Source organism: Mirounga angustirostris, unplaced genomic scaffold (assembly GCF_029215605.1).
Source record: "Mirounga angustirostris isolate CCGP_5_RB_7025 unplaced genomic scaffold, mMirAng1.0.hap1 SCAF_17, whole genome shotgun sequence".
Classification (NCBI taxonomy): domain Eukaryota; kingdom Metazoa; phylum Chordata; class Mammalia; order Carnivora; family Phocidae; genus Mirounga; species Mirounga angustirostris.
In genome coordinates, this window is record NW_026991725.1 from 3,980,940 (window position 1) to 4,003,053 (window position 22,114).

The 22,114-nt window shown below is 38.2% G+C and overlaps 1 protein-coding gene across 7 annotated transcripts in view; it reads left to right on the forward strand.

Annotated features, from left to right (window-relative positions):
• SSH2 (slingshot protein phosphatase 2) overlaps positions 1 to 22,114 on the forward strand; it is a 244,327-nt gene that overhangs the window by 151,345 nt on the left and 70,868 nt on the right. The window lies entirely within an intron of this gene.

Consider the following 22,114-nt stretch of genomic DNA (forward strand, 5'->3'; position numbering starts at 1 on the left):
TAACAGTTTTTAGACCTGGAAGACTTAGAATTACAATTGACCCCTGAGGAGGCAGGAGTTAGGAACCTTGACCCCCTGTGCACAGAAAATCTGTGTATAACTTTTAACTTCCTCAGAATTTAACTACTAATAGTCTACGGTTGACCAGAAGCCTTGCTAGTAACACAAACAGCCAATTAACATATATTTTTATGTTATATGTATTATATACTGTTTTGGTTTTTTTTTAAAGATTTTATTTATTCGTTTGAGAGAGAGAGAGAGCATGAGCGGAGGGGAGAGGGAGAAGCAGACTCCCCACTGAGCAGGGAGCCCAACATGGGGCTCGAGATTGCAGGACCCTGAGATCATGACCTGAGCGGAAGGCAGACACTTAACCATCTGAGCCACCCAGGCGCCCCTAAACTATATTCTTACAATGATTTCTGACTTTTTCTAGGCACATGGTTCATCTGTGAATTTTTTCAAACTGTTGCAGATTTCCAAAGTATTTTCCAATATATTTTATGAAAAAAATCTTCATATATTGGACTCATGCAGTTCAAACCCATATTGTTCAAGGAACAGTCACCTGTACTGTTTCTCCTGAGGTTAATATACCCAATTCCCATAAACACCAAAATATTTTCATTTTGTATTATTATTAATCTTTAATTTCTGTTATTTTTTGTGGGGAGCTTTAGTTTGAAAAGTTGCAGCATGTAAATTCTCAGTGTATATTTCTGTTCCTAGGAGATGAATGGAATAGGTCAAACAGTATGTGAAACTGAACTTCTCAGTCCCACCTCTGTGATGTTCATCCATCCCCAGTAAAATTTCACATTCAATTCTTAAAGTATCCCATTCCTTAAATATTCTCTTTAAAAATTCTTAAAAGGTCTCATGGGTCACATATTCAGAATCTTACTTGCCATTTGTTCTTGTTGCTAATAGTAATAGTTTGGTGTTTGGAATGAAACAGACCTGGGGCGCTTGGGTGGCTCAGTCGTTAAGCGTCTGCCTTCGACTCAGGTCATGGTCCCAGGGTCCTGGGATCGAGCCCCGCATCAGGCTCCCTGCTCAGCGGGGAGTCTGCCTCTCCCTCTCCCTCTGCCTGACACTCCGCCTGCTTGTGCTCTCTCTCTCTCAAATAAACAAAATCTTAAAAAAAAAAAAAAGGAGGGAAAGGAAAGGGAAAGAAACAGACCTTAGTCCCATTCAGTTTCACCACTTATGAGCTGTATGACCTTGAATATATTATATAACCACTGTAAGCTTTAGTTTCCTCATTAATAAAATGGAACTTAGAATACCTATTTGGATTAAGTATGATATTTGTGAAGTACTGCTAATAGGACTCAGTAAATGGTAGTTAATACTTTTGCTCTTTTAACATAAGCTAAAACATAGGGGAAAGAATTAGAATACAGAGTGGTAAGCCAGCCTGATGGTAAAATTCTATCATTTGCATGATTGTCATAATTGCACCTATTCTGGGCAAAGGGTGGGAGATTCAAAGAAACACAAGACATGGTTCTTGCAGTCAGGATGCTCAATCTGTTGAAGATATAAGACAGGTCAATAAAAGGATAAATAAGAAAACAATTTAGCACATGCTAAGTGCCAGATGACTGGTGCAAACGGTGCTTTAAGTATTCAGAGGACAGAAGGGTATTGTAAATGAGCCAATTAGTAAAGGCATTACAGAAGTAGGATTTGAGCTGGGACTCTGACCTTTATTTCTCCCTGTCTTAAATGTCTTGATTTGTATAAACAGAGATAAAGGGTACTTGAGTGGTGAGAGAAAAGGAAGACTGATGTGGCAGATGTTATGGCCATATTACAAATAGTTAATTTTCAGTGAAGGACTGCTGTTAATTATTTGCGGTGAGAAGGAGAATCCAGAAATGCTTTTGTGTAGACTGATAATATTCTTTAGGATATTGCTGTGAGCATATTTTGGATATATCATGGGCAGAATTTATCAAGTTTTATCGAGTACCCACTGAGTACACAGCACAGTAACTAACACTTGCAGACTTTACATAGCTTATTTAGGAAAGCTGCCAATTTTACAGGGTTGTTAATGAATCAGTACCAGTGGCTGGGAGTACAATGTGAAATCCCCACAGGCAGCATAAGAACAGAAATCATTAAACTATCTGTTAGTGTTAGTGGCTTTATGGTGAAAGAAAAAGAAAGAGAGAGAAAGAAAGAAAGAAGAGAGGGAAAAGAGAGAGAAAGAGGGAGGAAGGAAGGAAGAGAAAGAAAAGAAAGAAAAGAAAAAAAAGCACATTCAAGTAATTCAAAGCAAAAACCTCCTCCTCTGCTTCCTCCAGGTGCTTAGCTCTAGATATTATTACATTAGCATCATGTGGTAGGCAACATGGTTCCCATGGCACAGAGGGCTTGTAATATTTACAGTACAGTGAGCTATAAGGGGTGGAGTGTGCTGACTACTATTTGTCCTTGTTCTTATTGGCTTGGTTACCAGTTTAATGGCCTGGTTGCCTATTAATAGCTCAACTTACTTAGCGTTCTATAAGCAAGGGTACAGCTCCTTAGTTTCTAAGTCAAAAACACATGGAAACCATCCAAGTGGACCTGGATCTTTTACACACATAGTAAGGCTACAATTATACATCAATTAATAAAGATCAAGAACTGTATAAATGCCATGTTACACTAAGCCCAAATGATAGTTTAATGATACTGATTCAAAGAAGAGCAGCTGCAGCGAAGTGCTAAAACTTTTGCAGATTGTTCCTTATACTCCACTGCACTGAGAGAAAATGGCAGACTGTGAGCACGTAAGAGAAACTGCACGTTTATTTCCACTTAGTGATTCCAAGTAAATAAATGTAAATCCAGAGTAATTTTTTTCCAAAATTAAAGAAAAACTGAAGATTGTAGACTGGCTGGTTATCATCTCTCTAACTTAAAGATGAAAAGCCACTCTTGTTTTAATCATACATTCTTTTTTTGTTATGTTAATCACCATACATTCTTATTACCTCTTTGGAAGTACTTGAGTATGTATATCTGGTGAGAACTCACTTCAGTCCTTTTAACTATCCCAGTCCCTTTAACTGTCCCTGAGTTGGGGCTTGTTCACGTCTGTGGCTCTTCTGCGGTCAGTCTCAAGTTAACTATTCCCACACTACTGGAATTCTCTGTTTTGTTGCCATTTTGATGCTTGGAGAACTTCACAGCAAGGCCATACGCCCTGTTTAGTAGAAAATGTTAGTGTCCTAAGATGTTTATTGTGCTTTAAAAAAAATAATAACATCTAGTCTCTTCCTCAATTAAAATCAAAATTAAGTACTGAATACTAGTGCTGTTCTTTATTGCACTTTTACAAATCACTTTGGGGGAAATTTCCAAGTGGAGATTCCCTTTTGTTTTAAAAACTTATCTACCTTATAAAGTTGGTAATATCTCTTTCTTTACCACCCACTCAGCTTTAAAGCGAACTTGTCCGGGGCGCCTGGGTGGCTCAGTTGGTTAAGCGACTGCCTTCGGCTCAGGTCATGATCCTGGAGTCCCGGGATCGAGTCCCGCATCGGGCTCCCTGCTCGGCGGGGAGTCTGCTTCTCCCTCAAGACCCTCCCCCCTCTCCTGCTCTCTCTCTCTCAAATAAATAAATAAAATCTTTAAAGTGAACTTGTCCTAGGTGAGTGATCTTTTTTTTTTTAATATGACTGGTCTTACTGATAATTAAAAACCAAGCAAAAGGTATTGGTTATTTTTCAATATTTGCAGATGATGCACATTTATTATAGGAAAAAAACGGAAAACACTAAGGCACTCCTTTTCCCCACAAAAACCATTATTCTCATTCTTATCTCCCAAAGATATTTACTATTAAGATCATCCAGGCTTTTTCTGTGTATATATATACTTTTAAAAATGGGATTGTCCTCTGTCTACTGCTTTGTAACCTAATTTTTTTTCACTTAGCATATTGCGAACATCCTGCCATTGTCCTCAAACGCATTTCTTTCATATCCTTTTTAAGAGTTGTTTGTTTTCCATAGAACTGATTCAAATTCTGTCCTGTTGTTACACATTTTGACTATGTCCAGTTTTTTTGCAGTTATAAACAAAACCTCACTGAATGAATATCCTTGTGCTTAAATCTTTGCACATGTCCATAAAAGAAATATCCTGAAGCTCAGTTCTGAGATTGCTAGGCCAAAGGGTATACCTAATTCTAGGGCTTTTGATAGATTGCTAGTTTGCTCACCAGAAATGTACCAGTTTCACTCACATCAACAATTTTAGTAATTCATTTTCATAGCACCCCTGAAATGATATAAAGTGAAATCGAGGTAAATACAGTTTTATTCTGTAATTCATACGAACTTCTTGGAGACCCAGAAAAATTGATCCTCATTTGCCTTTTCCTATCAGGAAGCTATTTCATACCTAAGCACTAATGGAAAATTCTTTAATTTGTGAACTATTTGAGTAAAACTAATAGATGAAGTAATAGTGTATTGATAAGATAAACTAATTATCCTGAGATGTTGTTGAATATATATGTAGTGTTTATGAATTTAAGTTTGCTTCCCACTTTTTCATTTTATTCTAAAATCATCACCATTTTTTGACTTAGAGAACTTTAGACCCAAAAGATAAACAGACTTACCTAGTATCCTGCAGCAAATTAATTCAGATCTTGAGCACCATTTCATTGTTTTCTGTTTAGGAAATGTTAGGCAGCGTTGAGAATTCCCATAGTACCATCTTAACTAAGGATAGTGAAATTTATAAAGATGATCAAATACATTAGTTTGTTAACAGTTTTAAGTATATTGAAGTTAGAATTTCCTGATCCTAACTATAGGAAGGAGTGGGTATATTTCTCAAAGTTGAGGAGGGTAATTTTTTTAGGGAACAAGCTGTTAAATTCTTGAAACAAAAGTTTTCATCTTTGAGATTATGTGAGTATTGGAGAAAGGAGAAGGGTGTGTGTACTTCCTAAAGCTTAAAGCATCTCACCTTGAAATGTCACTGGCAGGTCTAAACAGTAACCAGAGTGGTCCTCTGGCAGACTTAAAGAAAAAAAAGAAAGATGGGAAGGAGAAAGGAGTGCTGGAGTGCAGATCACAGCTGCACGCTAGTTTCAGTAGTAGTGGTTGCCTGTCTCTATCTGAAATCCCGCTGCTTCCTTAATGAAGGTGTATGTTTTAATCACCGGGAGAGAAAACATTTTTGGGTGAAGTTTCACTTTTTGTAGTGGCAGCAGCCCTGGACGTGCTGCTGGAACAGAGAGGATGAGTTCAGCACCTTTTCTTCAGATCATATCTCTGCCCGAAGCTCGTCTCTTTTACATAGGCAGCTTTTGTTCATGGAGAGCGGACTTCTGCCAACTACTGTCAGAGACCCAGGGTGACTGATAAGGAGTCCAAAGGTCAAAATGGACTCATATAGACTCAGTCTGGATTTCAGGGGAAAAGGCATGTTTTTGGCCAGCAGACATCAAAACTGAATTGCAGGGGCGCCTGGGTGGCTCAGATGGTTGGGCGTCTGCCTTCGGCTCGGGTCATGATCCCGGGGTCCTGGGATCGAGTCCCACATCGGGCTCCCGGCTCGGCGGGGAGCCTACTTCTCCCTCTGACCCTCTCCCCTCTCATGCTGTTTCTCTCTCACTCGCTCTCTAAAAAATAAATAAAATCTTTAAAAAACAAAAAAAACAAAAAAAAACTGAATTGCAGATGCCATTTGCATTTCTAATTGGGACTAATGCTTTTTTTTAAGACTTTATTTATTTATTTGGGGGGAGCGCATTTGCACATGCCTGCTCACATGCATGAGCATGGGGGGGAGGGGCAGAGGGAGATGGAAAGAGAGAGAGAGAATCTTAAGCAGACTCCCTGATGAGCACCAGGCCCATGGCAGGGCTCCATCCCTCAACCCTGAGATCGTGACCTGAGCGAAAATCAAGAGTCAAGAGCTCAACCAGCTGAGCCACCCAGGCACCCCAGGGCTAATGCTTTTTAATTAAATTGGCTTTTTTTTTTTTTAAAGGTTTTATTTATTTGACAGAGAGAAAGACAGCCAGAGAGGGAACACAAGCACGGGGAGTGGGAGAGGGAGAAGCAGGCCTCCCGCGGAGCATGGAGCCCGATGCGGGGCTTGATTCCAGGACCCTGGGATCATGACCTGAGCCGAAGGCAGACGCTTAATGACTGAGCCACCCAGGCACCTCTAAATTGGCTTTTAAGAAGTATTTTGCTCGCTTCAGAATTCAAGTATTACAACTGTGTGATCCACCAACCTATTTAAAGATCTCCTTTTTAGTGACCGTCCTTTGAGTGGCTCCTTATAGTCATTGAGACTATAAACTATTGTCCTTGTCCTCTAGTCTAATGGAAAGATTGTGAGCAGGACCAGCCTGATAATTTGCAGGACCTAGTGCAGAACAAAAATGTGGGACCCCTTGTTCAGAAAGAATTAAGAATTTGAAGACAGCAACAACTGAGCATTAAACCAAGTGTAGGGCCCTTCCAAGCACCCACCCTATGCAGCTGCACAGATCACACATCCATAAAGCTGGCCCTGCCTGTTGGATGTGAAATTAAATAGACTTGAAGTTGATGAGAGCTTTCTACTTATTCAGTGTGTCTTTCTGAACCTCTGTTTTCTTTTCCCATTCCATATCTTCCTATTCTGTCATTTTCTATTGTGTTCTGTCCTCTCACCAAAGTTGGACAACCTGCAGCAAGAATTGGGAGTATGTATACTTCTGCCTGTAGTCTATGTGAGCACATTCTTGAATAATATTACCTTCCCTTTGGTGGAACAAACAAGATTAGGATTTTCCTTAAGGAATGACAATTAATTGATTTCAATAAAAACATATTGTGCATTTTATTTTTAGAGTGCTTTCACAATTAATGTAACATTTGAATCAAACAACTACACTTTTGAGGCAATATTTGCCCCCTTATTTTATAGATAAGAAAATTAAGCCTCAGAGAGGTTAAGGGATTTTCTCAAGGTCAGCCAGCTAGTAAGTGAAGTTCAAGCTCATCTCTTCTGATGCTGTGCTTTCTCATTACTTCCTTCTGCCTCTACAGTTCTGCAAGACCAAGGATAAGGTGACTTGAGATAACTTGCTTTCTCAGCATTGATCTGTTTTCCAGAATTTTCTGCCAATCTCCCAAGAATAACTCCTGGGATGTAATCATGAATATTTGCAACAAGTTTTTACTTGTTATTTTCTATAATCCTTGCAATATCCCTGTGAAGTAATATTTTAACATCATTTTAAAGGAAAGATTGAGGTTCAAAGAGATTAAATGACTTGTTCAAGGTTCTGTAAATAATAAGTGAGAGAGCAGTGACTGAAATCCAAGTCCTGTTACTTTATATCCTACGCTTTTGTACTGTGCTGTGTTTGGCTCTAATTAATTTTAAATCTCTACTTAGTAGTAAATACCTATTCATTCATTTATTGATCACCTACAATGTTTTAGGCACTGGGAATGCATCAGTGATCCAAAAAGACAAAGTCTCAGCTCTTAGAATTTACATTCCATCATGTAAATAAATACTATAAGTAATCAGCTGATGGTATGGCTGTAAAGAGAATATAAAGCAGGACAAAAAGATGGAAAATAAACTGGGAGTAGACAGTGCTATTTTAGAAAAAGTGGTCGGGAACCTAATAAATCATTGTTAGAGCCACAAACTGAAATGTAGGTATTTGGTGGAAATGTATAAATCAATTTCTAGGGTACAAAAAAATCACGTAAACAATATGAGGCCACTGCATTTATGGACATAATGGCAATAGGTGAGGATTGTTAACTATAATAAACATTAATCTTTATAGTAACAGTTACACTTTGCATTTAATCTCCTTTCCCATGTAGCGTGGATTATAAAATCATAAGATCAATAAAGCTCTAAACCTAGTTATTTCCTTCGTGATGCATCACTTACCATATAAAGCAGTGTTTAATGTGTTAGTGACCTTAGACTGCTCACACTCCTAGAAAATAAGTACTGTAATGGCATGTACACGACATGGCATGTTCTGGGCAGCTGTTAGAATTTCTGGAGTATCCATCAGGTTTAGGAAATGTAAAATCTCATATGCTGGTCTGCTTTAATTGTAATGAATTTCAAAATCTTGTCCAAAATTCTTTATTGTACTGAAATTCCATTATATCTAGTACTATAGAGCTTCAGTAAGTGAACTTTCACCTGCTGCTTGGGGATCTTTGTAATATAAACATGTTTGTTATAGAGGGATTTTTAGAAATGGGGAGAGATGGGGGCAGCATAATGGGACAGGTAGAGGATCTTCTCATAGGATTTGCCTGTTGTGTGCTTTAGCATGGCAGAGTCCAAAGTATTAATTAAAAAGCCCCTTTGAAAGTCCCAAACTTTATTCATGTGTGTTTCCTTTGGTTTCAAAGTTAAATCCAAGCATCAATCACTCAGTGTTTGCCTCTTGTTAAAGCTGAGTTGTTATCTGCCAAAAGATGAGGTGGTGATAGTGGGGAGCCTGTTAATTCCCAGCTGCCCATGGTTTCTTTAGGTCAACTACCAGTTTTTTTTAATCCAGAGTTTTTTACACTAGAAATTCATGGATACGGTGGAATCATATGCAGAAGCGAGTTTGTATATGATTGATTGTACATTTATTTTATTGGAGGAGAGGCCATAGCTTGTATCAAATTCTCAAAGGAATCTAGTGACCTTCCCTCCCAACTCCCTCTCACGCCCCAAATTAAGGACCTGGAATAGACTGTTTCAGACATTTGATTTAGAAATTAAATAAACTCTTTTTAAGCTTTTTGACCTTACCAGCAAGATTCATTTTTCCGTTTTTAAACAATCACTCATAATTTCCCAACACTGAAAGATTCTGAACTAACATTTTCTATTGAGAAGGATTGTACAGCCTTTTGAATTCTCTCTCTCTCTCTAATAATAATAATCTTGGAGTAGATACTCCCAAGAATGGAATTTGCTTAAGGAAAACTCGGAATATTACTGTAAAGCCTGAATATTTGTGTTCTTCAACAAACAGTCACAACCTATGTGGTGAGTGTAAAAAGAAGCAATATTGGGTAAAACAGTTCTGGTGCTTTGAACTATATCCAAGAAGGCAAAAATGACTTAAAGTTGTTACTTTGAAGAAGAAGTCGTGATGGGAATTAGAATTTCTAACTGCATTTAATCCAGATACTTATTAAATTAATTATAAAGAGCTTGTTGGGAGGTTTGGGAGACTACTGCCCTGGGCATAGACATTTAGTGTAATGAATGTGTTGTTGAACTCAGTTGTACACTGAGGGTTGAGGATTCTCCAAGCCACTAAAACATTCTTTGCAATTAAGACCAATTTCTGCAGCCTACCATGTATAAATTTTCAGAAGTGTGACAAGTTTTATGTACCATCTTTGCTTTCTTGCCATCTCACATTATTTATTTATTTATTTAGGCCTTAATCCAATGCCTGTTTGGCAAAAAATTCTGGGTTTTACATATAAAGCCTTGAGAAAACTCAGACTAGTTTAACTCTCAGAAATTAAAAACCCTATTAAAAAAACTTTATCTAAGAATTTCTTCCTGTAAGAGGATTATTTCAGTTTTCATTGTCAATTAAGAACACTTACATGTAGGTATTTTTCTTTAAGTAGGGTTTGAGGCAGAGGAAACAGAATATGGGGTTTTTCAAAATTCACTCTTTTTGAAATACTGAACTATTTATGTAGCTTTTAGTTTAGAAGTAAATACTGGAAAATGAAGATACAAATATAACATATAAACTGTATGTTTAGTTATCTTTTTGGTAACTATTGTTTAAATCTGTCACTGTAGAAATGTTAAAATATATTATGAAGAGAAAAACAATATTCAGAATGTTGCCTTTTTAGCATTAACTATTAACTGAAAAAATGTAAAGCAGATTTCATAAACCTCTTCAGTGACACTAGAGAACTTTGGGAAAGCATCCAACATCTGCTTATCTTTCCTACAGTGGAAATGTTCATAATTGAAATGTGCAGTTTCCTCTGAATGAAGATAAATAGACTTCTGTTTGTTATACTTATATTTTAGAAGTATATTTACTGCATTCTTTAAATGTATTTAATTTTTTCCCCTGACAGTCGGGGAGATACCAAAACATCTGATTGTTATTGGGGTTTTCTTAGCTTTCTCTTAAGGGCATTGTATTTTTCTTTAAGATATTTTCCTCAGACTTTTTTGATTCCAGATTTAGGGGCCAGTTCAGCCAAGCAGGTTCCCCCTTACCCCCCATTATACCTGCATTACCATGTCTCTGACTCAGTTCAACACATTCTTTATTACAAAATCCATGTTCCAACAAACTGAGGGTTCTAGAGGGGAGGGGGGTGGGAGGATGGGTTAGCCTGGTGATGGGTATTGAGGAGGGCACGTTCTGCATGGAGCACTGGGTGTTATGCACAAACAATGAATCATGGAACACTACATCTAAAACTAATGATGTAATGTATGGGGATTAACATAACAATAAAAAATAATAATAACAAAATCCATGTTCCATAACTTTTTTTTCTTAACTTTCCATAACTTTCTTTCCTTTTTTTTTTTTTTTTTGCAAATATGTAAGTCAGGTTTGCCTCCATTTGGTTCTTCTTTTGTTGGATGCTGGGTCTTGGAGGCTGTCAGCTGGACACTGCTGGAGGGTTCTACCCAGCCAGACCCTGGTGTTTTGATATAATGGTGATTCCTGGGTTGAAAACCTGTTTGTTCCAATTCCCAGGAGACCAAACTGTTGAAATGTTTTACCCTGTTGACCTGGGCAGCTCTTTGTCTCTGGCTAAGACATGGCAGGCAGTCCTGGCAAGTGAGTTACCTAAAAGATATTCACTGTTTTGCTTTAGTCATGACTATGCCAGAGTTTGTGGTAGAGATTGCTCTGTACATACTAGACCTTATACCTCTGCTCAGAATGAAATAAAATTGAGCATTGGTGGTTCTATTGGTTGCCAAGGAATGCATCATTACAGTTTTTTTGTTAGTGTCTTCCCCTCTCAGCTGAAATAAAACCCCACTGCCGTGATCCTACACCTAGGTCTGAGTCTGTCTTTAATGGGGTAGGCATACCTTGCCTAAATATAGTGAGGTGTAGACTTGGCCAATATGTAGAGAGACAGTAGAATGACCTTAGCTGGCCTTCAATACTAGTGTTACAATTAAATTTAAAGAAATAGGGACACTGATCTAGTTATGCTTATAGGCTGAGGTGCTCTTTCCAGCTGCTCAGCTTCCTTAAGTAAAAAGTTGTCTGCGCTAAACCAATAAATTGTTTTAAAAGCTAACGTTAGTCACTTCAGAAAGAAGCCAGAAGTTCATGCCATATGAAAACATGCCTAAAGAGTGATTTCTTTTTCTATTTAATTGACCTAAAGTTAACGTTTATTCAGGATGTAAAAGGTAAAGCCTAAGGTTTATGTACTTTAGAATAATAACTTGCATTTATATAGTCCCAATACTTGCTACTTTCTAGAAAGCCTACAGCAACTTTTGTCTACTAAGAAGAAAGGATATTTTATCCCCAAGCATGTGAGACAGGGTAGAAATATCTAATCCTGTTTTACAGATGAAGAAATTCAGATAAAGAGAAGTACAATGATTTTCTAGAGGACTAAATGAATCAGTAATATGGCCAGTGCAGTATACCACCCTTTAGCTCAAGCAGCCATCCATTACCCTTCTTTAAGAGTGTAAAACAACCCAGGCAGTCTTCCTATCCTTTTTTTTTTTTTTCTCTTAATTAGCCAACACTGGGCTTGGGGAGGGCTAGGATTCCACTTGCAGAAAGATTTTCCAGTGGAAGCTTGAATTCAGTAAACAAATTAACTGTTTGGTTACTGAACAGGAACCAAGAGGATTTAAGTCACATTTGCAGAATAGTCCGTCCCATTGTGACATAACTTTTTAGAGCATTCTTTGAGAGTTATCTCTTCTGCTATAAAAAACTTAGTTGTATTTTTTTAATTGTTTAATAACTCCTGAAATATGGTGATGATTTCATCTTGAACCAATGGAGTGCTTTTAAGGTTCGTAGTGAAAATCTCTTAAAAATGATAAACTTGGGGGCGCCTGGGTGGCTCAGTCGGTTAAGCGACTGCCTTCGGCTCAGGTCATGATCCTGGAGTCCCTGGATCGAGTCCCGCATCGGGCTTCCTGCTCAGCAGGGAGTCTGCTTCGTCCTCTGACCCTATCCCCTCTCAGGTGTTCTCTCTCTCTCATTCTCTCTCTCTCAAATAAATAAATAAAATCTTTAAAAAAAAATGATAAACTTGGGGAGTTTAAAATGTTATATCAGGAAATTGAGAGCCAGTTGTCTCACCTCAGATTAGTATGATTCATTAGTGACAGAACAAGAATTCCAGGCCACTTGTCAGTTCCATGCTTTTCTCTCTACCTTTGCATGTTTCCCTGCAAGAGGTGAGATACTTCTTTTGTAAATAGAGAATCTGCCTAAAGTGCTAAAACGGACTCAAAGGCATTCAGCCATAGGTAAAGTGAGATTAGAAAACTCTGGACAGTTGAGTCCTTGCCAAGTGTGCACCTAAGGCTTACTGCTTCCCCCAAGTCAGTGAAAATGTGATCTGAGAACTGGAAGTCTATTTGTGGAAAGGTTTGATATAGCTATCTTATCATATTTCCCATCCTGTTTCACTCAAACATCTTGTTTACTGTTAGGATCTCATTTGTAGACAAGAAGTAGGAAGCAAAGATAGTTGCCTATTATAACATGGCAACTGCACTGTGGTTTAGATACATATTGAATCAAGTCTTATTCCCCAGACTTACCCATTCCTTTCTTCTGGATAGCCTGTAGTGGTATAAATTCTTTTTAATTACAAATTCTTTTAAATATAAATATAAATATAAATTCTTTTATATTCTGTAATATAAATTCTTTTAAAATTCTCCAATAGCTGTGTTTCACACAAGCACTGATTTTAGAGGTGGGGAAATTATCTGTGAGAACTGTCTTTTAATAGATAGTTTTTAATAATAGGTATTTAGCTGAGAACCAAGGAGATTTAGCACTACTCGCTTAGCAGTTCTTCACTAATGTCCTATTCTGATGTAAAACAAATGATTTTATAAAATTCAGTTGCCTTCCTTTGATGGAAGCTAGCTTCAGGTTTCTGATAATCTTTTGCTTGTTACTATGTTCAGACAACTGAGTAACTAAGTTTGCTGTCTTTTATGAATGGTTTAAAATGCTGGTTCCAGAACTTAGCTTCATTGTCTTTAATTTAACTTAAGCCCTCACTGTATCATCAGCATATTGTCATATCCGTTGAATGGGGAAGAAGGAAGGAGGGAAGTCCTTTGTGTAAAAACATTCTCCTCAGCTGTTCTTCCTTGAAGCTGGAAGTTTGGTGCCTGGCAGGAAATGATACAGACATGTGTGATAACAAAGTGACATGAGGAAGAATTGCCTGTAAGGTTCTTGGACTTGTCCAGGATGATTGGCTGTCAGCTGGCAGATAGATAGGGTAAGGCAGATTTTATCTCAAAATCTGAGGGTTAACAAAGTATAACTTAAGAGAAAGAAACCTAGTTTGAGAAAAGTTTGGACAGAGCAGGTGGTATGAAAGCTAATAGCCATGTAAATACACTTCTTTCTTTGACCCTCCTGGGTGAGAGTCTTAAAGCATTGGAATTTGTTAAAGGGAAAAAATGATCTGTCTGAAGAGCCAGGAGGTACAAAGAAAAAGACATTCTTTGAGTGCAAGGAATTTGCGCATATCAAAGCTTTTCTCTCTCAGGTTTTTCTGACAATTTGAATTTCTTTATGGAACAAATTTTCCATCTGTACCAGAAAGTAAGCTAGACAGCTGTCCCCAAGATATCCATCTACTCTTCATTCCCATTTGCTCCGATCAAACCACCCTTCTTTCTCACCTGGAATATGAAAGTAACATCTATCTCCCCTTTTCTAAGTTTTAACACTTTCCAATCCATTCTCCTTGCTGCAGTTGGAGAAATCTTTCCGGAAATGCAAACTTTGGATCTCTGTTATCTTCAGAATAAAGTCCAAATTATTTGGCAAGTTGTGTAAGACCTTTCAGTTCTGTGCCCTGCTTACCTCTCCCCATCTTTATTGCGGCCCTTCCTCTACTTTGCACAATATAGTGAGGTTATATTAGCAGTTTAGGTAGCTTTATCCTAACAAATTTATATGAACCTACAAATTATCAGCTCCATTGTCATGTTAGCAGTAAGTGGAGCTTTTATAGGACCTAGAAGAGGCTCCTGTGCCTGAATAAGGGGTGTCTAGAATCTTTTGCAGTTAACTTGCCCAGAAGGCAAATGTAGGACAGTAACCCACATAACACACCCAACTTCTCAGAAAAGGGAAGTTCAAAACTGAACGCTAAATAGAACTTTGTGAGAACTTTGCAAGCAAGTTGAAAGTTATTTTGTGAGTAGAAGTTCCCCACTCGCATCAGGCATGATTGAAGGCTGCAAACAAGAAGTAGGCAGCCTTTTCCTGTAGTCTGTGTTGCAGACACATGGGCTTAGGCATTTGCTACATGAGCACCAGAAAAGGGGTTTTACATAGTGACTTTCACACTGTATTGTCCTCCAAAGTGCGCTTGAGTCTTTAGCACCGTCCCTGTTGTCATTTGCAGATCACATTTACTAAACACTCTGTCTGTGGCATTAGACTGGGCACTATGTAAAGCAGGGCGAAGGCACTCGCCCTCCATTGCCTTACATGGGAAAGCGAACAATACAGACCTAGGAGTATTCATCTTGCTAAACAGAATAAAGTTTAATAAATAAAAGCAAGACAATAGAACAGATAAACGTATCTTTGCTTTTACATGAATTCTTTTGTACATAATAAGCATTTTTATTTGGAGTTGGAACAAGAAGGGAGGAGTAAGGCATCTTGCTTCCCACTCAGATTTTTCCATGGGAGATTGTGCCCTATCTCTCTTACCACAGAGATAGGCAGCCCCTGCAAAGAGCTGAGTGGCACCGACTGAGAGCCTCAATCACTGGAGCGGAGGAGACACATGGGCAGCTTGAGTCCTCCTTGTTTGAATAGCAGACTTTGCTGAGGGCAAAGCATTTGGGCAGAGAAGTGGCTCATAAATGAGGAACTTCAATCAAGAAACTATGTGTTTCTCAGCCCTTAGGGTTCTAATTGTTGGTTTCTTCACAGCTCACTTTCTCTCAGGCCCCACCCCTCCTCACTTTGGAGAACTTGTTGACAACAGCTTTACTTTTTCAAGTCTTGCACAAAGGCAGATGTCTCTGAAAAGCAGCTTACGCAGAACATCTGTGTGCTTGACTCCGTTCCCACGGTGTGTTTTCCTGTACTGCTCTTTTTTGGGGGTGGGGGGAGGGTCCTTTTTAGAAATTGAAAACACAGTATATAACAACATCATTAAAGAGAAATTTGCAAAAAGAGAAAACTATCACCCACAATGTCACCTTCCTTTGCTAAGAGCCATTTCCACTCCTGCCTTATTACCTTCCCGTTCTTCACATGCATGGCTTTTTTGCATGGTTATGGCCTTTCTCTTAAGCAGAAGTTCAGGTAATTTGAAATACAGCTACTTCCTTTTTTTTTTTTTTCCTGACTCTAGCATAATTTGGTTTTGGGTCTTGAGTTACCAAAAGGGCATTGTGATTTTATCAGCATTTTGTCAGTGAGTTCTACTTTTTATTTTCCTTTCCTACACCCAGGTATTCTAGTTTTTAGAGTATGGCTGAGACCTAACCTTTATTTTTAAAAGTAAGACATATATGTATGTGTAGGATTTTTAATTTCCTTAACACTTAAAAACTGGTATCTTAAATTACATTGATTTTTAAGGCACATTACTGGGCCCACTCCAGGACAGCCTTTTTTAGGAAAAAAACGTGTCTACAATGTAAAACTATTGATTTGCTGCATTCAATATACTTACTAAGGTTTTAAGATATGCACGTAAAAATAGAAATAGAATGTATTATTTTTTACCCTAATAGATGACAGAAAATAGAAAAATAAAAGCAACATAAATAGAAAACACTTATTAGTCCACATGTCAGTATTCACAGTAAATATAAATAAAACTTACCAATTCATGCAGCCAAAAGAAAAAAGATGTCTTTTGTCCTTTGTGTATGCAAGCCTCAACTCTCCCAACACCTGACTAGTCCCGTTGGTAGCAGTGCTTCACTTGTAACTAGTAGTTTACCTTATCAAGCTGTCTCACCTTTTGTTCTCTAATGATAAGGCCATATCCATGTCTCTCATTATTCTTCCTTTCTTGTTTTACAAAAAAGAATGAAATGGAGCGTATCTTCTTGTTTTGCTAAAATGGAATATCTTCAGCCACCTTCCTTTTAGAAACTGTGGTCCCCTGTGCTTAGATATTTAAAGGATGAATCTCTGGGGTGTGTAGGGTCCTCCGATGACTAAGCAAGTCTACACAACTCACATACAGCCTCACTAGCTGTCTGCTACCATGTGAGAAAATGGTAGGATTAGGATTGCAGCTCTCCTTCCAGTCATTGTACAAAAATTTTGCCTTTGGCAGTTAAAGTCATTTCCTTTTGTTCCTTATGTTTTCCTGTGTCTTGAGTTGCCATTTGGGAGTTTATAGGACCTAGTTCAACCAGGATCTAAAAGCAATCTAGGCATGGGATTGTACTACAGTATATGTTGCTACACTGGAGCAAATATGTGACTTTTTTTTTTTTTTTTTTTAAGTAATCTCTACACCCAACATGGGGCTCAAACTCACAACCCCAAGATCAAGAATCACATGCTTCACTGACTGAGCCAGTCAGGCACCCAGAAACATATGAAATTGAAATTTACACTTGGATCATTTTGATTGGAATATTTTTCTTTTTTTCAAATCCTAACTAAAATGTTTGGAATTCTCATTGCTTCACATTGCACTCTAGAGTATTGCAAAATACTACTGTGTGAACCCTTTGTCTCTAGCTCTCTGATTTCTTATGAATAGTATTTGGAAAATAGGGAAGAAAGTGCTTTGGGTCATTGCTTCTTCATAAATTGATCTAAAATGTGCATTTAGTAAATTTGAAAAATTATTAAACATTAGATCAGGCATCAAGAAAGCTCAACAAATTAAATTTGCGAGGAACCAGTGGGGTAAACTTTTCATCTCTACTGGTGGTGCAATTCTATGGTGAGTCTGTAATGATTAAGGAGGAAGAAAGTAGGAAGCAAGGAACATTGGACTGGTTAAAAACTGTGAGCTAATTAAGCCTCAGACTGCTGCTTGCTTTCTCTTTTTCCTTTTCTTTGACAACTCCTTAAATTGTCCTTTGAACTTTGCCTTTTGCTATTTGTTTTTGTTTTCTCTTCCTTTTCCTCTTCCTCCATCATCATCATCATCATCACTATTTTACAAAAGTTAACTGTTTTTTAATTGTCAGAACCTAAGCACTGGCAACAGTGTTCCTCCTGGATTTCATTGTGTGTTAGTACATGGCCAAGGGGATCTGTAATACGCATTAAAATAGTTATGAAAATAAGGATTTGCCCAAGGACTTTAAAGTCAGTGCAGTGATAAAGAAAACCAGGCAATAGATTTAAAAGACATTCAAACTTTGCCATGCCTTTCTCTATTCCCCTTTGTTTGATATTTAAGAATTATTATTTGGGGGGCACCTGGCTGGCTCAGTTAGAAGAGCATGAGACTCTTGATCTTAGTGTTGTGAGTTTGAGCCCCACATTGGGTGCAGACATTACTTAAAAAGATAAAATCTTAAAAAAATATATTTTTGAGGGACTTTTAAGAGTGTCTGTTGCAAATTATTTCATTTTCTTAGCCTACTAAGGTAGATAACAACCCTAGGAGAAATGGTTTGATAAGGAAAATTGACAGACTAGTGTTCTACAGACTGTATTAAATGTTTGTGGCCAGGGAGTTTTGAGAATTACTCGTAAGACTGCAATAAAGTAGCACTGAACTCTGAACTGACTCAATTTAAAAAGAAAGAAACAAACAAATAAACCCTTGGTTTTCTGATGTTTGAGAATTCTCAACCCAGTTGCTACCCTGGTGGGTAGGCTGCAATGGGACTACATTGTACAGAACAAGCAAAGAACTCAAACTGCTAAAGAAGCCATGGAATGGAACTTTAAAAAAACAAAAACAAAAAACTTGGAAGTAAGTCTAAATTTTTATCCCTGCTCTATCCTACTGATTGTGTAATTGGTAAGCTTAGGCAAGTTACTCTCATCGATGTTTCTTCATCTATGAAATGGGAAGAATGACTTCCTTTCATAGAGTTGTTGTGAGATAGTGATGTAAAATCATGCCTGACACAGGGTGTGTATTCAATAAATGATAATTACAACATCTTCTTTATTTTATGATGCTCGGAACCAGAGAGAACATTTTGATGGATATGCCATTGTACCAGATTGCAAGTTTTTTTGTTTTTAAAGATTTTATTTATTTATTTGACAGAGAGAGACACGGTGAAAGAGGGAACACAAGCAGAGGGAGTGGGAGAGAAAGCAGGCTTCCCACAGAGCAGGGAGCCCGATGCAGGGCTCGATCCCAGGACCCTGGGATCATGACCTGATCCGAAGGCAGATGCTTAATGACTGAGCCACTCAGGTGCCCCCAGATTGCAAGTTTTCACAAATAATGAAATAATGGTAAAGTTGTTGTCATCATTATCAACAAAAAGCTGTCTAGTAGACAGTTGATTGTATAGGTCTAAGGCTCTGGTGATAGATCTGAGCTGCAGAACCAGTGTGGAAGTTGTAGCAACCCACTTTATGATGGTTCCCATTGATTCTTGACTTGCAGTATTTACATCCCTATGCAGTCTCCCTCCTACATTAGATATGGTTAACCTGTATAACTAATAGCGTGTTGCAGAAATTATGGTGTGTAGGGGCGCCTGGGTGGACCAGTCAACTGAGCGTGTGATTCTCGATTTCGGCTCAGGTCATGTCTTGGGGTCATGAAATTGAGCCCTCGCGTGGGGCTCTGCGCTCAGCGGGGAGTCTGAGGATTTCTCTCCCTCTCGCTCTGCCCCTCGCCCTGCTTGCACGCACACTCACTCACTCTCTGTCTCTAAAAAGAGAAAAGAATAAATCTTTAAAAATAAATAATCTTTAAAAAAAGAAAGAAAGAAATTACGGTGTGTAACTTCCAAGGTTAAATCATAAAACATTGCACTTCTGCCTTTTTCTCTCTGGATCACTTACTCTGGGGAAAGACAGCTGCCATGTCATAAGAGTACTCAAGTAGAACAGTACAGAAGTTTACATAGCAAAGAACTGAGGTCTCCTATTAGTAGCCATCTGACGGAGCCATTTTAGAAGCAGATCTTTCAGTCCTATTCAGGGCTTCAGATGCTTGCTGCATCCTGGTAAGAGACCCTGAGCCAGAACCACCCAGCTAAGCTGCTCCTGAATTCCTAACCCACAGAAACTGTGTGAGATAATGAAGGATCTTTATTGTTTTAAGCTTCTACATTTTAGAGTAATTTGTTACTCAACAATAGATAACTAATCAGAAGTCATCTATATATAGGATAAAGTGGCCATGAGGGTGGTGAAGAGAGTGAACACATGAGAGTCACAAGAGAGGGGATTATAGTCAGAAAGTGGGAATTTAGTTTCTGAAATCAAGTCCATCAAGATCTGATGCCTTCCAAAGGGACTCTGAGAATTAGAAATCTAAATGGAGTCCAGGTAGAAGTCTTTGAATATTAGGAGGATGAGAAATTTGGGGACAAAACTGTTGGATGTTCATCTATATGAATAATGGAATCCCTCTCCCTCTCCTTCTTTCCCTCTCTCCCTTTCTCAAAAATAAATAAATAAAATCTTAAAAAAAAAAAAAAAAGCAGCTTTGCATTAGGGTGAAAGAGAAATCTGAAAACAGATTTGGGTTCAACATTTTGGCCAAGTGCTTAAAAGCCCAGCTTGCATTCCTTCTGCAGGTGTGTTTTAAATACCTGGAAAGGCATTTGTTGAATCATGCAAATGAAATGATTTTTCAAATGCTGAACAGTTTCTGAGTTAATATCCTTTTGTTTTGTCTTGTTTTTATTCCCACCAACTATTTTAAATTTGGTCTCAAGTAATATTGGTCATGTCTTGGTAACCAATACATCTGGCAATTTAAATACTGAGAAAGAACTGTTCAGGTCATTTACTTTCTGGTCCAAACAGCTTTTAAGCTTTACCTTTTTGAAAGAGAAGTATTTAAGTCCAGAGTTTAGGGCCACAGGACTGAGAAGCTTTGTTAATTCAGCTTGTAAAGGAAATGGGCTCCTTTGAGCTGAGGCCCTTTCTCCTCTCCTTGGAGAAGGACCTTCTTGAGAACAAGATTCTCACTCTGTATGGCCTTTATTATATTGAGGTAAGTTCCCTCTAAACCTACTTTGTTGAGAGTTTTTATCATGAACAGATGTTGAATTTTGTCATATGCTTTTTTCTGCATCTATTGAGATGATCATATGGTTTTTATCCATCATTTTGTTAATGTGATATATTGATTGATTTACAGATGTTGAACCATCCTAGAAAAAATCCCACTTGATCATGATGAATGATCCTTTGAATATGTTGTTGTATTTGGTTTGCCAGTGTTTTGTTGAGGATTTTTGCATCCACGTTCATCAGGGCTATTGGCCTTTAGTTATCTTTTTTGCTAGTGTTTTTGTCTGGTTTTGGTATCTGGGTAGCGCTGGCCTCATAGAATAAATTTGGAAGTTTATCTTCCTCTTCTGTGGTTTGGAACAGTTTGAGAAGAATAGGTATTAACTAGGGCGCCTGGGTGGCTCAGTTGGTTAAGTGACTGCCTTCGGCTCAGGTCATGATCCTGGAGTCCAGGGATCAAGTCCCGCATCAGGCTCCCTGCTCAGCAGGGAGTCTGCTTCTCCCTCTCCTGCTCCCCCCTCTCGTGTGCTCTCTCTCTCTCTCTCATTTTCTCTCTCAAATAAATAAAATCTTTAAAAAAAAAGAATAGGTATTAACTCTTTAACTGTTTGGTAGAATTCACCTGTGAAGCCACTTGGTCCTGGACTTGAGTTTTTTTATTGCCAATTCAATTTTGTTGCTAGTAATTGGTTTGCTCAGATTTTCTATTTCTCCCTGATTCCATTTTGGAAGATTATATGTTTCTAGGCATTTAGGTATCCATTTCTTCTAGGTTGTCCAGTTTGTTGGCACATAATTTTTCACACTAGTCTCTTATAATCCTTTATATTTCTGTGGTGTCGGTTACTTCTCTTTCATTTCTGATTTTATTTATTGAGTCCTCCCTCTTTTTCTTTTGCATCCATTTCTTTTCTTATGTAGGCTTTCTTTCCCCTCCTTCCTGAGCCCCACGGTCTTCCTAACTTTTTGTTTTTGGCATCTAGTTTCTGATATTTTTTTAAAAACAATGTTTAATAGTCATCAAACTTATTAAAGGAAAAAGGGGAAGAAGCAACTTTAAGAAACAACGTGAAAGTATTTGCCTCATTGGAATATGTCTAAACTTTTCCCCACTGGAATCTGAACTTTATCTTCAGGATACTGTGAAAAATAGAACAAATATCACACCAGGCTTTGCAGTAAAATCCTGTCTTTGTTCTCTTTAGATGAACTGACCAGATGTGTTTTTAACCGCTGGTTGCTTCAAATTATTAGGCCCACAGTATGTCCTGTTGTGGGAACATCTAACTCAGGATAACCCGTTAAAGTGCTGCCCTGGCTGTCAGATGACATGGGGCTTAGTCTGAGTTCTAACTAACTAGCTGTGTGACTTGCAACAAGTCATTAAATTCTTTGAACTTCAATTGATATATCAGATTCTCTGTTGCAAGATCAGAAATGATTTTTAACTATCTTAACAGGAATATTTGTTGGAAGGAAATCAGAGCTCACCTAATGGACAGGAGGCTTAGGGAACAGGCAGGAGCCAAGGGCATTCAGGGAAGCCCAGGGAGTAGGAACAGACTGATCTATACCTTGCCTTTCTCCCCACAGTGAATGTGACCGTCCCCCACCATCTCTACTCCACTCCTTTGGGTAACTTGTCTTAAGATTTGGGGAGAATTTCCAACTGTCCAGGCCTAAACCACATGCCAGGTTCCTGCAAGGCCCCTTACA